The following is a 10,953-nucleotide window of genomic DNA, read 5'->3' on the forward strand; positions in this document are numbered from 1 at the left end:
TATACCACTTGCAACTCTTGTTTTTCAGAAAGTTCTGCTTGCTTACCACCTGAAATCAGGCTGTGGTAATATGTCCCCACTGGGCACCCAAAATCACTAGTCACTGGACAGTGCAGGTCACCGTCTCCAACTGAAAGTGCGAAGGGGATTTTAGGGAAATAGAATGTCATAGCTGAGTTACAATTTGGCCAGGAGAGTGGTGTTAATAGCCTTGATCTTATGTGGGAGCATTAGCTCCCAAAGTGTGCAGGACCTCTTTTTGCATCTTATGTGTATAGTGGAAGGCTGTTTCTGTGGTTAGGGCATTAGACCGGAACAATAGAGACCTGGATGCACTTCCCTAGGCCTCAGTTCCCTGTCTGTCAAGTGGAGCTAAAAGCACTGCTCTATTTCACAGGGGAGTTGTGAGAGTGAGTGCATTGAAACCACAAAGTGCTTGGAGAGTATAATGAGTAGGCAGGGGCTGTGTAAGTAGAGAAATAAATGCAAGTGAAGAATGGCACAGAACCCCTGACTCAGGGATAAAAATACTTGATGTGAGGGGGTCAGTGGTGTATGTGACAGGAGTGGGGTCCTTGGGGCGACTATTCTTACAACTGTGCCACCATACTGAGAGGATGTCCTAGCTTTTGATGGAGTCACCTCTTCTGTGAATGCTGCAAAACCATCCCAGGGGCTCCAAAAATATTTCTGAAGTGTAATTATTTGTGCCTTTGGAATAGACCATTGCAGAGATTTTTTTTTTAAATGTCCCAAAGGATTCCTGCCCCCCCTCAATTATACACACAAGTTCTTCACCTCCACCCACACCGCCAACAACCCTCACTGAGCACCATGCTATATCTCAGCATGCTCAGGATCTCTTTCCAGAACAAAGTCTAAACATTTCCAGCAGCAAGTGCACTTAACGGAGCTTGGTTTGCCAAGTGGCACTGCCTCCTTCTTTGGTTGTGGTAAGGAGAAAGCATTTCTGTTTAAATGGAAAAACAAACAACGAGCTTCCCATGTTCCTCACAGAACGCCTCTGCAAATTCAGCTCCACCCCTCCACCGCCTGCATAGGGTGCAGGATTCATTACTGGTGATGTGGGTGCTATTTCTATGGGAGTCCCTGGTTAAAATTGTGGCAACACGTCGCTTCACTGGGGTGTTTAGGTGCAGGGCATGGAGGGGCTGTTTTTATCTAGTGCTCTACTTTGCACAGACTAATCCCATTTTCTTCTGTCTTAACCACCCCTCCGTTTTACCTTTGCCTGTCCCTCTTGCTCCATTCACGTCCCCTCCCCCTTGTCTCTCTTTCACCATCATTAAAAGTGCTAATTAAAGCAGAGTGAGGTAGTCTATATCCTGCTCTGGCCCCTCTATGTTGCTATGGCAGCCTGCAGGGGCCATAGATAGCCAGCAAGGTGCAAATGAGGAATTTCCCCAGAGCAGAAACTATGTTGGACCACCATGGAGGATCCTGTGCAGGCCCCACCTTCAGCTTGGACACAGGGGCTGTGTTGGGGGTCGGAGGAGGCTTGTCATGTGGAGTGGGGGCAGGGTCACCGCATACCAGGCTTTGGCCATTGTGGCTTGTGCTGTAAGCCATAGGCCATCCTGGGAAGTTGGTGGTAAATTAGAGAACCTCCCCACACACACAGTGGCATAAGCTACACCAGTAGCCTGATCCAAAGCCCATTCAACTGAATGGGAGCCTTTCCATGGGTTTGGATCTGGCCCTATATATACAGAGTTAACCAAGCCCTCACTACTTCCCAGCTAGAGAGGCAGCAGGCTGCATTAACTTTGTTACTTTACTTTCAGTGTCACAAACCAATCTGTTGTACAGCTTCCTTTCGTAAATGTATTGAGCCAGCCAGTAATTTGGTCTGTAATTAATCTGTCTGCAGTGTTGCCTACTTCTGCAATTTTATGACCAGTCTTGTGAAATTGGGTGTGTTTCTTAAAGCCCTAGCCCCTGGAGCCAGGTAATTATATAAAAACATCAGCTTGCATTTTTCAAAAAGTAAGTTTCTAGCTCTTGAGATTGCAAGAAAAATCTTGAAAATGAGACCCAAGTTCATCCTAAAGGTAAAAGAAGAAGAATCCAACATGTTGGGTTTGTTTTTGTTTTTTAAAATCTCATGACTTTTTTAAGCCAATTTCACAATTTTGGGGGGCCCGACTTGTGATTTTTGAAGACTTGAGGTTAACAATACTACATCTGTTACCTGTTCAAATGGACACAACTTCACTTTATTAGCTGTGTCCGGAGCATGATGGTCAATAGTTAGTCAGTCCAATAAATTATTTTACCTCACCCAGGGCCAGTGCAATCACTAGGCAAACTAGGTGGCCGCCTAGGGCGCCAAGTGGTTGGGGGCGCCAAAAAGCATGCTCAGGGGAGAAGGTGGAGCAAAGGTGAACTGGGGCGGGGAGCTGCCGTGGGGGGGGGAGGCTGCCCACGCGGGGCGGGGGGGGAGTTGCTGCAGGGAGGGCGCCACAGGGCTGGGAATTGCCGCAGGGTACGCTCCCCAGCTCTTCCTCATGGCCCTCGCCCCTGCTTCGTTCCAGCCCCACCCCCACTCCCCTGAAGACTGTAGCCAGGCCAAACTTGCACTCACTGCATGGTAAGTGGAGCGACCCGGCCCCAGCCTGGTCTACTCCCCTGGCTCCCAGCCACACTGCCGGGGAGTGCTGGGGGCCAGTTCTCCCCTCCTCTTCCCCTCAAGCCTGGGAGCCAGTGGAGAAGAGCAGGCTGGGCCAAGGCCTCCATGTGGGGGGTGCGTAGGGCACCAAAATAGCTAGGGACAGCCTGGGATCCCCAGGCTGGAAAGGGGGCACAAGATGGAAGTTTCACCTAGGGCATGAAATATCCTTGCACTGGCCCTGACCTCACTCACCTTGTCTCTCTAATACCCGGGGATTAACATGGCTACAATACCACCGCATGCAATGGTCTCAGCTAGTACTAGCATCTTGTAATGAGTGTACCTTTGAAAAATGACATACTGGCCTGGATCAATGGACTCTTGACACTTGTGGATGTACATTATGGGCTGTACTGCAGATTTAAAGTGCCACTAGATCAAACACATGCAGTGTGGAAGATTTCATTCTCTCGGACTTCTTCAAACCAGCTTGCCCTCAGGAGCATTTGAAAGCATTGTAACTATGACGTTGCACTCTGTATGACTTTATGAAAGTATGCTGATGAGCGTGAACATAATGCAAAAGGTCTCTTGTAAGGTATCATTACAAAGTTTATAATCTACTGAATGTGGTCATCCTATTTGTATAAATGTATCACCCTTGCATTTGAAACTAGAAATATGAAATATAACTCTGAGGGCCTATTGTAATTATGCAAAGTGTCCACCATTAATGGTGGTTTGGAATCTTGATGGCTCCCATCAACCAGGACTATTGACTGTAGATGGCTCTGTTTTACTTGCAAGTCTTCCTGTATATATGTGTGCTGGCAAGTGGGTAATGAAGTCTTACAGTGACATGTGATCATGTCACCTGAACTGGAATCCATCTTTAACCTGGTGCATTTCCATTGAGAAAGAGGGGTGGGAACCCAGAGAGGGACAAAGGATTCCTGCCATATGCAAGAGAGATATAAGTGGGTGGAACAGAACAAAGGAGGCTGCAGTCATGAGAAATCCCCTAGCTACCACCTGAGCTGGAACAAGGGCTGTACCAGGGGAAAGGACTGTGCCCAGACTAAGGCGGTCTCTGGTCTGTGATAGACGCTTATTGAAACATCTGACAGTGAGGTTTATCTGTATTCAGTTTTCTTACTGTATTAGGCATAGGCTTGCATGTGTTGTTTTTTGTTTAGTAATTTACTTCAGTCTACCTGTTACTACTTGGAACCACGTAAATCCTACTTTCTGTATTCAATAAAAATCACTTTACCTATTCATTAACCCAGAGTATGTATTAATACCAGGGGTAGGGGAGGGGGAGGGAGGGCAAACAGCTGTGCATATCTATTTCAGTGTTATAGAAGGTGAACAATTTGAGTTTACCCTATAAGCTTTATATAGGGTAAAATGGATTTATTTGGGGTTTGGACCCCACTGGGAGCCGGGCATCTGTCTCTAACACTCAGGAACACTTCTTAAACTGCTTTCAATTAAGCTTACAGCTGTTAGGGGATGTGGTTCAGACCTGGGTCTGGGTTTGCAGCAGGCTAGCAGGTCTGGCTCAAACCAGGCAGGGCACTGAAGTCCCAAGCTGCCAGGACAGGAAAGCAGGGGCAGAAATAGACTTGTCACATCAGTTGGCAGCCCTGAGGGGGTTTCTGTGATCCAGCCCATCACAGTAACCACGTCCTCTGGATTAAGTTTACACCTGCCACCCTAGAATAAAAGAGGATACCCAAAGGAATGCTAGGACAAGACTCGAGGTAGTTGACTCCTCTATCATTCTCACGTCTTTCAGGGCTGACTTTTACCACAGCGATCTCCAAGCCTAGGCAGACTGTGACGGGGCTAAGGGTTATTATTTCACTGCAATATTGAAAGTGCTGCCGTTCAGCCAGCCGCCAGCCTGAGTCTTGTTATCCCACAATCCCTTCACCTTTCTTTCAGCTCAGTGGCTGAGATTCCAGCTCAGACTATCACTGCTGGCTGCTGGTCAGTCTGCGGGGAGGCTAAAGGGCTGCTTGGCCTCTGCTCTAGTGTTTCTAGCTCAGACTCTGAGCAGGATGCCCTTTTAGTGATGCACTTTGTTGGCTCAGTAAAGCAGAAGGACAGTTTTAATCTTAATAAAGCTTCAGCATAGAAACCACTCCTTTTATCTCTACCTCTATTGGGGCTTGGTATTAACTGAGCCCACATTAAGGTTTCTAAGCTCTGTGTTTGCTGGGAAGGAAACAAGTTCTTTAGGCAACATTTTTTAAACCGGTTCTTTGTTGTTCAAGGCCATGGCTATTTCAGATCAGGGGCACTTTTCATTTTGCATGACGCTGTCAGTTCGTTTGTGAAACCAGAGCTAATTTAGTCCCAGATCTCATTTTGATCTCGCTCCTCCAAGTGTGCAGAGTCAGCGAGAGAGGGCTGTTGGAGAAAACAATCCAGTTTTGCCCCGTTGATTTTTTTTTTCCTGTTGCTGTCGTATATCAAGTAGTTCAGCTAGGCCAAGTTCATAACATGAAAGGATAATCTGAGCTACATCCTGTGTGCGTTCATCTCTGCTCTTTTGGCCCAATCCCAATCCAGATTGCTAACCAGACACTGAGGGAGGGGATGGGGAATGACTTTGTGATCAAGAAACCTTTGATTTTAAGGAGGAAGAAATATTGCCCACTCTGTTGCATTATATAGCTATCCAGCCTAGCCAGCAGTGACAGGAAATCGGTCACTCCCTTCTGCTAAATCTCAGCAAGAAGCATCCAGGCCAGGGACTGGCTTTAAAAGACACGGCACTTGGCCAGAGACTTTTCCACCTCAGGATAAAGTGGCCATGGCTGGAGAGAGAGGTTCATTGTAACAATCTCTATAAAGCAAGATGCCACAGTGGAGCCATCCCTCATGGATGGATTCAGTACAGCCAAGTAACACACACACACTAAATAAAGGGTGAAATCCTAGGGCCATCATCAATGGCAAAGCCATTGACTTCAATAGGGCAAGGATTTCACCCAAAGGGCTGGTGTAAATTGGCATAACTCCATTGAAGTCCACTTCAATTTGCGCTAGCTAAGGATCTAACTCAAAGGGTCAAATCCGACAGAGTTTAGTGCAAGAGATCTATTCCTACCCTCATTGACATAGGTGCAGCAGCTATGACTTCAGGCCAAGGACTGACTTCACCGGGAATTGTGCCCCCCCGACAGTAAGGGCAGAATTGAGTATAAAGGGTCAAATGTATCTCTTGTGTAACTCTGTTCAAGCCAGGGGGATTACACCAAGAATAAATTTCACCTTGAATTTACCCTGAGTAAGGCCTGAAGCACTATAGGCTTATTGCAAGGAAGGAACTTAGTTTTGCCAGGCAAGTGCTAGAAATCTTCTCTAGTCTAGCAGGCCCATACAAGGAGACAGCGGTGACTAGATGTGTGAAATGACCTGGATTCTATTTCCACCCCACCACTAACTCACTATGTGATCTTGGGCAATAGAGTCACTTTTGCCACATGCTCTGAGCGGACCAGTGTTCCCAGTGAGTAAGTGTGAAGTCTGACTATTATGATGTTAGTATTAATATACCTAGACAGCACTGCCCTGAGCCAAAATTATATGGACACAAGCCCAAGGAGGTAGGGTTCCCATGACCTGTGAATGGTAATACACATTTTTTGTTTAACATAACTCCAGCTGGGGATACTGCCAGTTATCTGGAAGTAATTTGGATGGTTACTCATCTTGCAAGATCTATCTAAAGCTTCCTGGATAGAACAGACACTTTAACCACCCAATTCCATTTCTGCCACAGTCATAAATTCTATTTCTGCCACTGGAGGAAATTCAGCATAACGAGACACTTGGATCTTTCAGTTTTGGCCAGTCATGCCCAGCATGTGGCCAGTACTGAATTGCTTCCTGTACATTCCTTTTAAATGTCAGGAAAAAATTGAGTTCTTCAGCAGTCTGCGGGCTACTTGGGAAGCTCTGGGGGTTTGTCTAGCGGGAAAGGTCGCGTGCAACAAGTTGGGGGTGTCAAGCTGTAGAGCACAAGCTTGCAGCACACAAACTGTCTGTGTGGACCCTACTGCCACATACTATCAGGCCCCTAGTGCAGGCTGACCTAATCCCGCTTGAAACAGCAGTAGATCAAAGCTAAATAAGCGTACTCCTGAAGTCTGATCATCTGAAGGCCAGGTCTTGGATCAAGATACGTTCCATAGCTGCTCCTCAAGAGGAAAAGTCATGTAAAGAAGGAAGGCAATGTGGTATAGCAGTTAGAAGAGGGGTCTTGGCAGCAGACACTTGGGTTCTTTTTCTGACCCTGACACCACCTTGTTGTTTAACCTTGAGTGAGTCATTTAAATGTTCTTACTGGCCATATGGGCAAAATAATATTCCCCCACCTTTGCAAAGTACTTTGAGATCTTCACTGCAAGGTGCTGAGTTTTAGTCCTTAAAACCATTAGTTAATGCCCCGTAGCCAGGGCTGTACATAAGGAAGCAGTGCTGCATATGGTGAGTGTACTGCTCTTGGAGTGTGCAGCAAGGTGCACAGACTGAGCACTCTTAGGCCCAGATCCTCAAAGGTATTTACTGAGGCTCCTAAGTGCCACTGACATCCAGTGCCTTTGAGGATCTGGGCTTTACTGGCTAAATTGTCACCTTCTGTCGTAGCTGGTATCCTACTGGCTCATTTATCCAGTGTTAGTGAAGTTTTCAGTACCGATGGGCCTGAGCCAAAACCCTGGATTTTAGGAGGGGGATTGATTGTATTTTGCAAATAGCCCCTTAACCCCCCTGGGCTGAGCTGTAAACCCAGAGCACCCCAAATTCCAGCTCCAAATGTTCTGATTTGTTCCCTTCCTGCTTTTAGAGGACTTGCCTGGCTTTGGGCTAGGTTATGATTATGAATCCAGGTGAACTTTTAATTGAGCCTTGGAAGGAGGAATGGCTGAGCCCTTATGGTTTGATTTTGCCTCAACATAAAGGTTTTTTTTTTTGTTGTTTTTTTTTTTGACTGAGCTTAGCTTTGAGTTTCTGGGGCATTTGAACTCAAGAGCTTTAAAGCCACATGAACCAAAGGAAAAAGGTTTACACAATTTTCTGCTCACTAAACCACCAGGATTTGCACAGCTCCATAGGAGTATCTGTGAGGCAAAGGGGTGGTGCAAGCTTTTGGAGGTGAGGGGGGAGTCTTTTTTTTTGATCACATCACCATTTGGAGGAGATAGAGAACCCATCACCGCTTTATCAGCCATCCACCACTGACTCAACCAGCAGGAAGCTGAAGGGACAGTTCATCTTTTCCCAGTACAACTCAAGCTTTGGCATATTCACCCTCAGAGAGCCGCCCATGTGAAAATAGAAAACAGATCTTCTGCAGCACTATAGCACCTGGCTGTATGTGCATGGGGGTTGGGGGAGTTAAATTGCTAGTCTTTGAACGGCCTCACAATCCAACCATTGCTCAGCTGTGTTAGGCACACTGCGCACTATAAAGGAAGGGTGGTGGTAAGGTTAGTGTGTGTGTGTTGGGGGGGTTAATATTTTGGGGTTTTAGTTTTGCCTGTGCTTCAAACTTTCTTTGTGATGACAGGCAGCTTGAGTCACATCTCTTTGGCTTCCCAGCCTGTGAAATGGAGCTCGAGCTATTTTGCTGCCTCCCTGAGTTGTTTGGAGGCTTTGTTTACTAATGCTTTGCAGTGCTTGGATGGAAAGTTCTGCAGCAGGGCAAAGTATGGTTATTAAAACACAGCGACTGCTGGATGGGATCTGCGAACATCCCACTTTGCAAATACTAAAAAAGCCTCAAAACATCCCTGTGGCAGTTGAATGCACTCAGGGCTTGCATGATCGGTCCTGTAAGGACTAATATCAACACCTTGAATTGCTCCCAGAAGTAGACAACCAGTGCAGCAGATGGCACACAGGCATGATGTGCTCCCTGTGGCTATCCAGTGTTAAGCAGAGCTGTATGGATGGGGTATTAGGGCTGAACCACTGACTGAGCTGCCCCAGCATACAGAACCTTTTACTAACTGGGAAGGTGACCTTTCAGGGTGAGTGCTGAAGCCTTCTAATTTTTGGCAGGATGAATTTTCTCATCCTTGGGGGAGATGGCAGGGCCAGTAAGAAATCGGTGTAACACCCACTCCACCAGCAGAGGCTACACACAGAGGGTAAAAGCAGCAGAGAATCCTGTGGCATCTTATAGACTAACAGACGTTTTGGAGTGTGAGCTTTCGTGGGTGAATACCCACTTTGTTAGACGCAGGTAGTGGAAATTTCCAGGGGCAGATATATATATGTTAGCAAGCAAGCTAGAGATAACGAGGTTAGTTCAATCAGGGAGGATGAGGCCCTGTTCTAGCTGTAGAGGTGTGAAAACCAAAGGAGGAGAAACTGGTTCTGTAATTGGCAAGCCATTCACAGTCTTAGTTTAGTCCAGAGCTGATGGTGTCAAATTTGCAAATGAACTGAAGCTCAGCAGTTTCTCTTTGAAGTCTGCAGCCAGGCCTAGTTACATCCAGGGACCTCCACCAACACCAGAAGTAGCCCAGAATGGCAGGGTGCAAGGTGGGCTTAAAGTCACAGCTCTCGGGCTTGGTTACACTACCTTTTATTGGTTAATCGTTGCTCAGGGTGGGAAAGTTCTTTCCCTTTGGCTATCTACACCTTCAGGCTGCAGATCGGACCTTCACCAGTGTGGAGCCAGTTCCACTTGTAAGCATAGTGAAGACGCTACCTACGTGATGGGAGCATTCCAGAGTGGTCGCTATGTTGATGGGAGAAGCTCTCTGTAACAATAGCGCTGTTCAACTGGGGTAGTGGGTCGATACGTGTCGCTCAGCGGGAGTGACTTTCCACACTCTCCAGCGATCTAATATTTTTCTAGAGTCTCTCCACTTCCATTGGTCAGCAGATATTGAAGTGTCATCGATGTTAGCATAGAGCTAGGGAAGGGGTGTGAGTACCGAGAGCGATGTGAATTCTGTTCAGGTCATGCCGATAAAAATATTGGCTATTGTGGGGGCCACTTGCGGATGCCAACGCAGTGCCACTATCTGGAGAATATATATTTCACTTCAAACTTAATTATAGTTGTGTGGTGAGTAGGTAAAAAACACAGGAGCTTCAGCAGCCAGTTGTGCGTTCTGATTCATCAGGGATTACGGTTCCTGACAGTTGTGAATTCCATATGTTAGTGCGACTGTGTCAGAAGCCGTTAACATCATGTGGCGTAGGATGGATGTTTCGTGGGAGGTGGCACCAATGCTTGTAGTTCCTCTAAATCAATGGTGTCACGGAGATAGCTGGAGATGCTGGTGGCATAGGTTGTTAGTAGAGCCAATATCCAGGACCAGTCCTTTCAGTGAGAGTGCCAATGACCGAGTTGATGGGGCTGCGGTCCAGGTATGTTCTGGTTTGTGGATCTTGGCAGTAGTAGATTAGAATAACCTGGTCTGGCGTTAAGGGTATTTTCTGATTTGTTCGTGTTTAGTGGATGAGGGAGTGCCTGCAGTAGATGGTGCAGTTCTTTAGTGTTACTCCTCAGTGATCTGAGGGAAGGCCGTTAGAATTGTATTGAGAAGTGTTGGCGCCTCTTTTCGTAGTCAGACCTTTATGGATGGACAACCAGCACTGCCTTTACAGCCTCGTTGTGTATATGTCAGGTCGGTTTCTGGTCTCTGCGATGCACTGTGTTCTGCTCATATGACTTTACGGTTATAGCCGCAACCCGGTGTTTGTCCTCTTCCACGCTTTCTGCCTGTGCCACGCCGCGGCAAGATCAATGTATAGGGTCTCAGACTGTCATTCTCACCTCATAGGAGGTCATGTTGCCGTTCTCTTTCTGCTGTGCTGTTGGTTGGAGGGTACCTGTGTATCGTGCTACTCTTACTAGTCTCGTCTATCCTCGACAGTATTCTTGAGTCAATAGACGGCGACGTAGGCTTCCCATGATCGCCACACGAACTGGTATCATTTTTGTGTGGTAGATAGAGGGTGGCAGCAGAAAGAGTCCCGAGAAAAGACAGACTTTTCTTCTGGGCTCATGTGTAGTTGCGAGAGAGTTGACCATATTGCTGGGTGTGTAGGGGTACTCACGGTGTGTCCCCATTGTTGCAGGTAGAGTTTAGACAGCTTGACAGGTCCTTTTTTCCTATGTACGAAGGTGAAGTGATAAAGCGTCTTTGTTAAAGATGAAGGTGTTCAAGTGATACAACACTCTCAGCTCGGACTAAACTATGACTGTTGGAATGGCTGGTTCTCAATTAATCGCACAGTTTACTCCTCCCTTGGGTCTATCACTCCCTTTACTTGTCTTCCAAATA

This window comes from Chelonoidis abingdonii, chromosome 3 (genome assembly GCF_003597395.2).
Source record: "Chelonoidis abingdonii isolate Lonesome George chromosome 3, CheloAbing_2.0, whole genome shotgun sequence".
NCBI classification, from domain to species: Eukaryota; Metazoa; Chordata; order Testudines; family Testudinidae; genus Chelonoidis; species Chelonoidis abingdonii.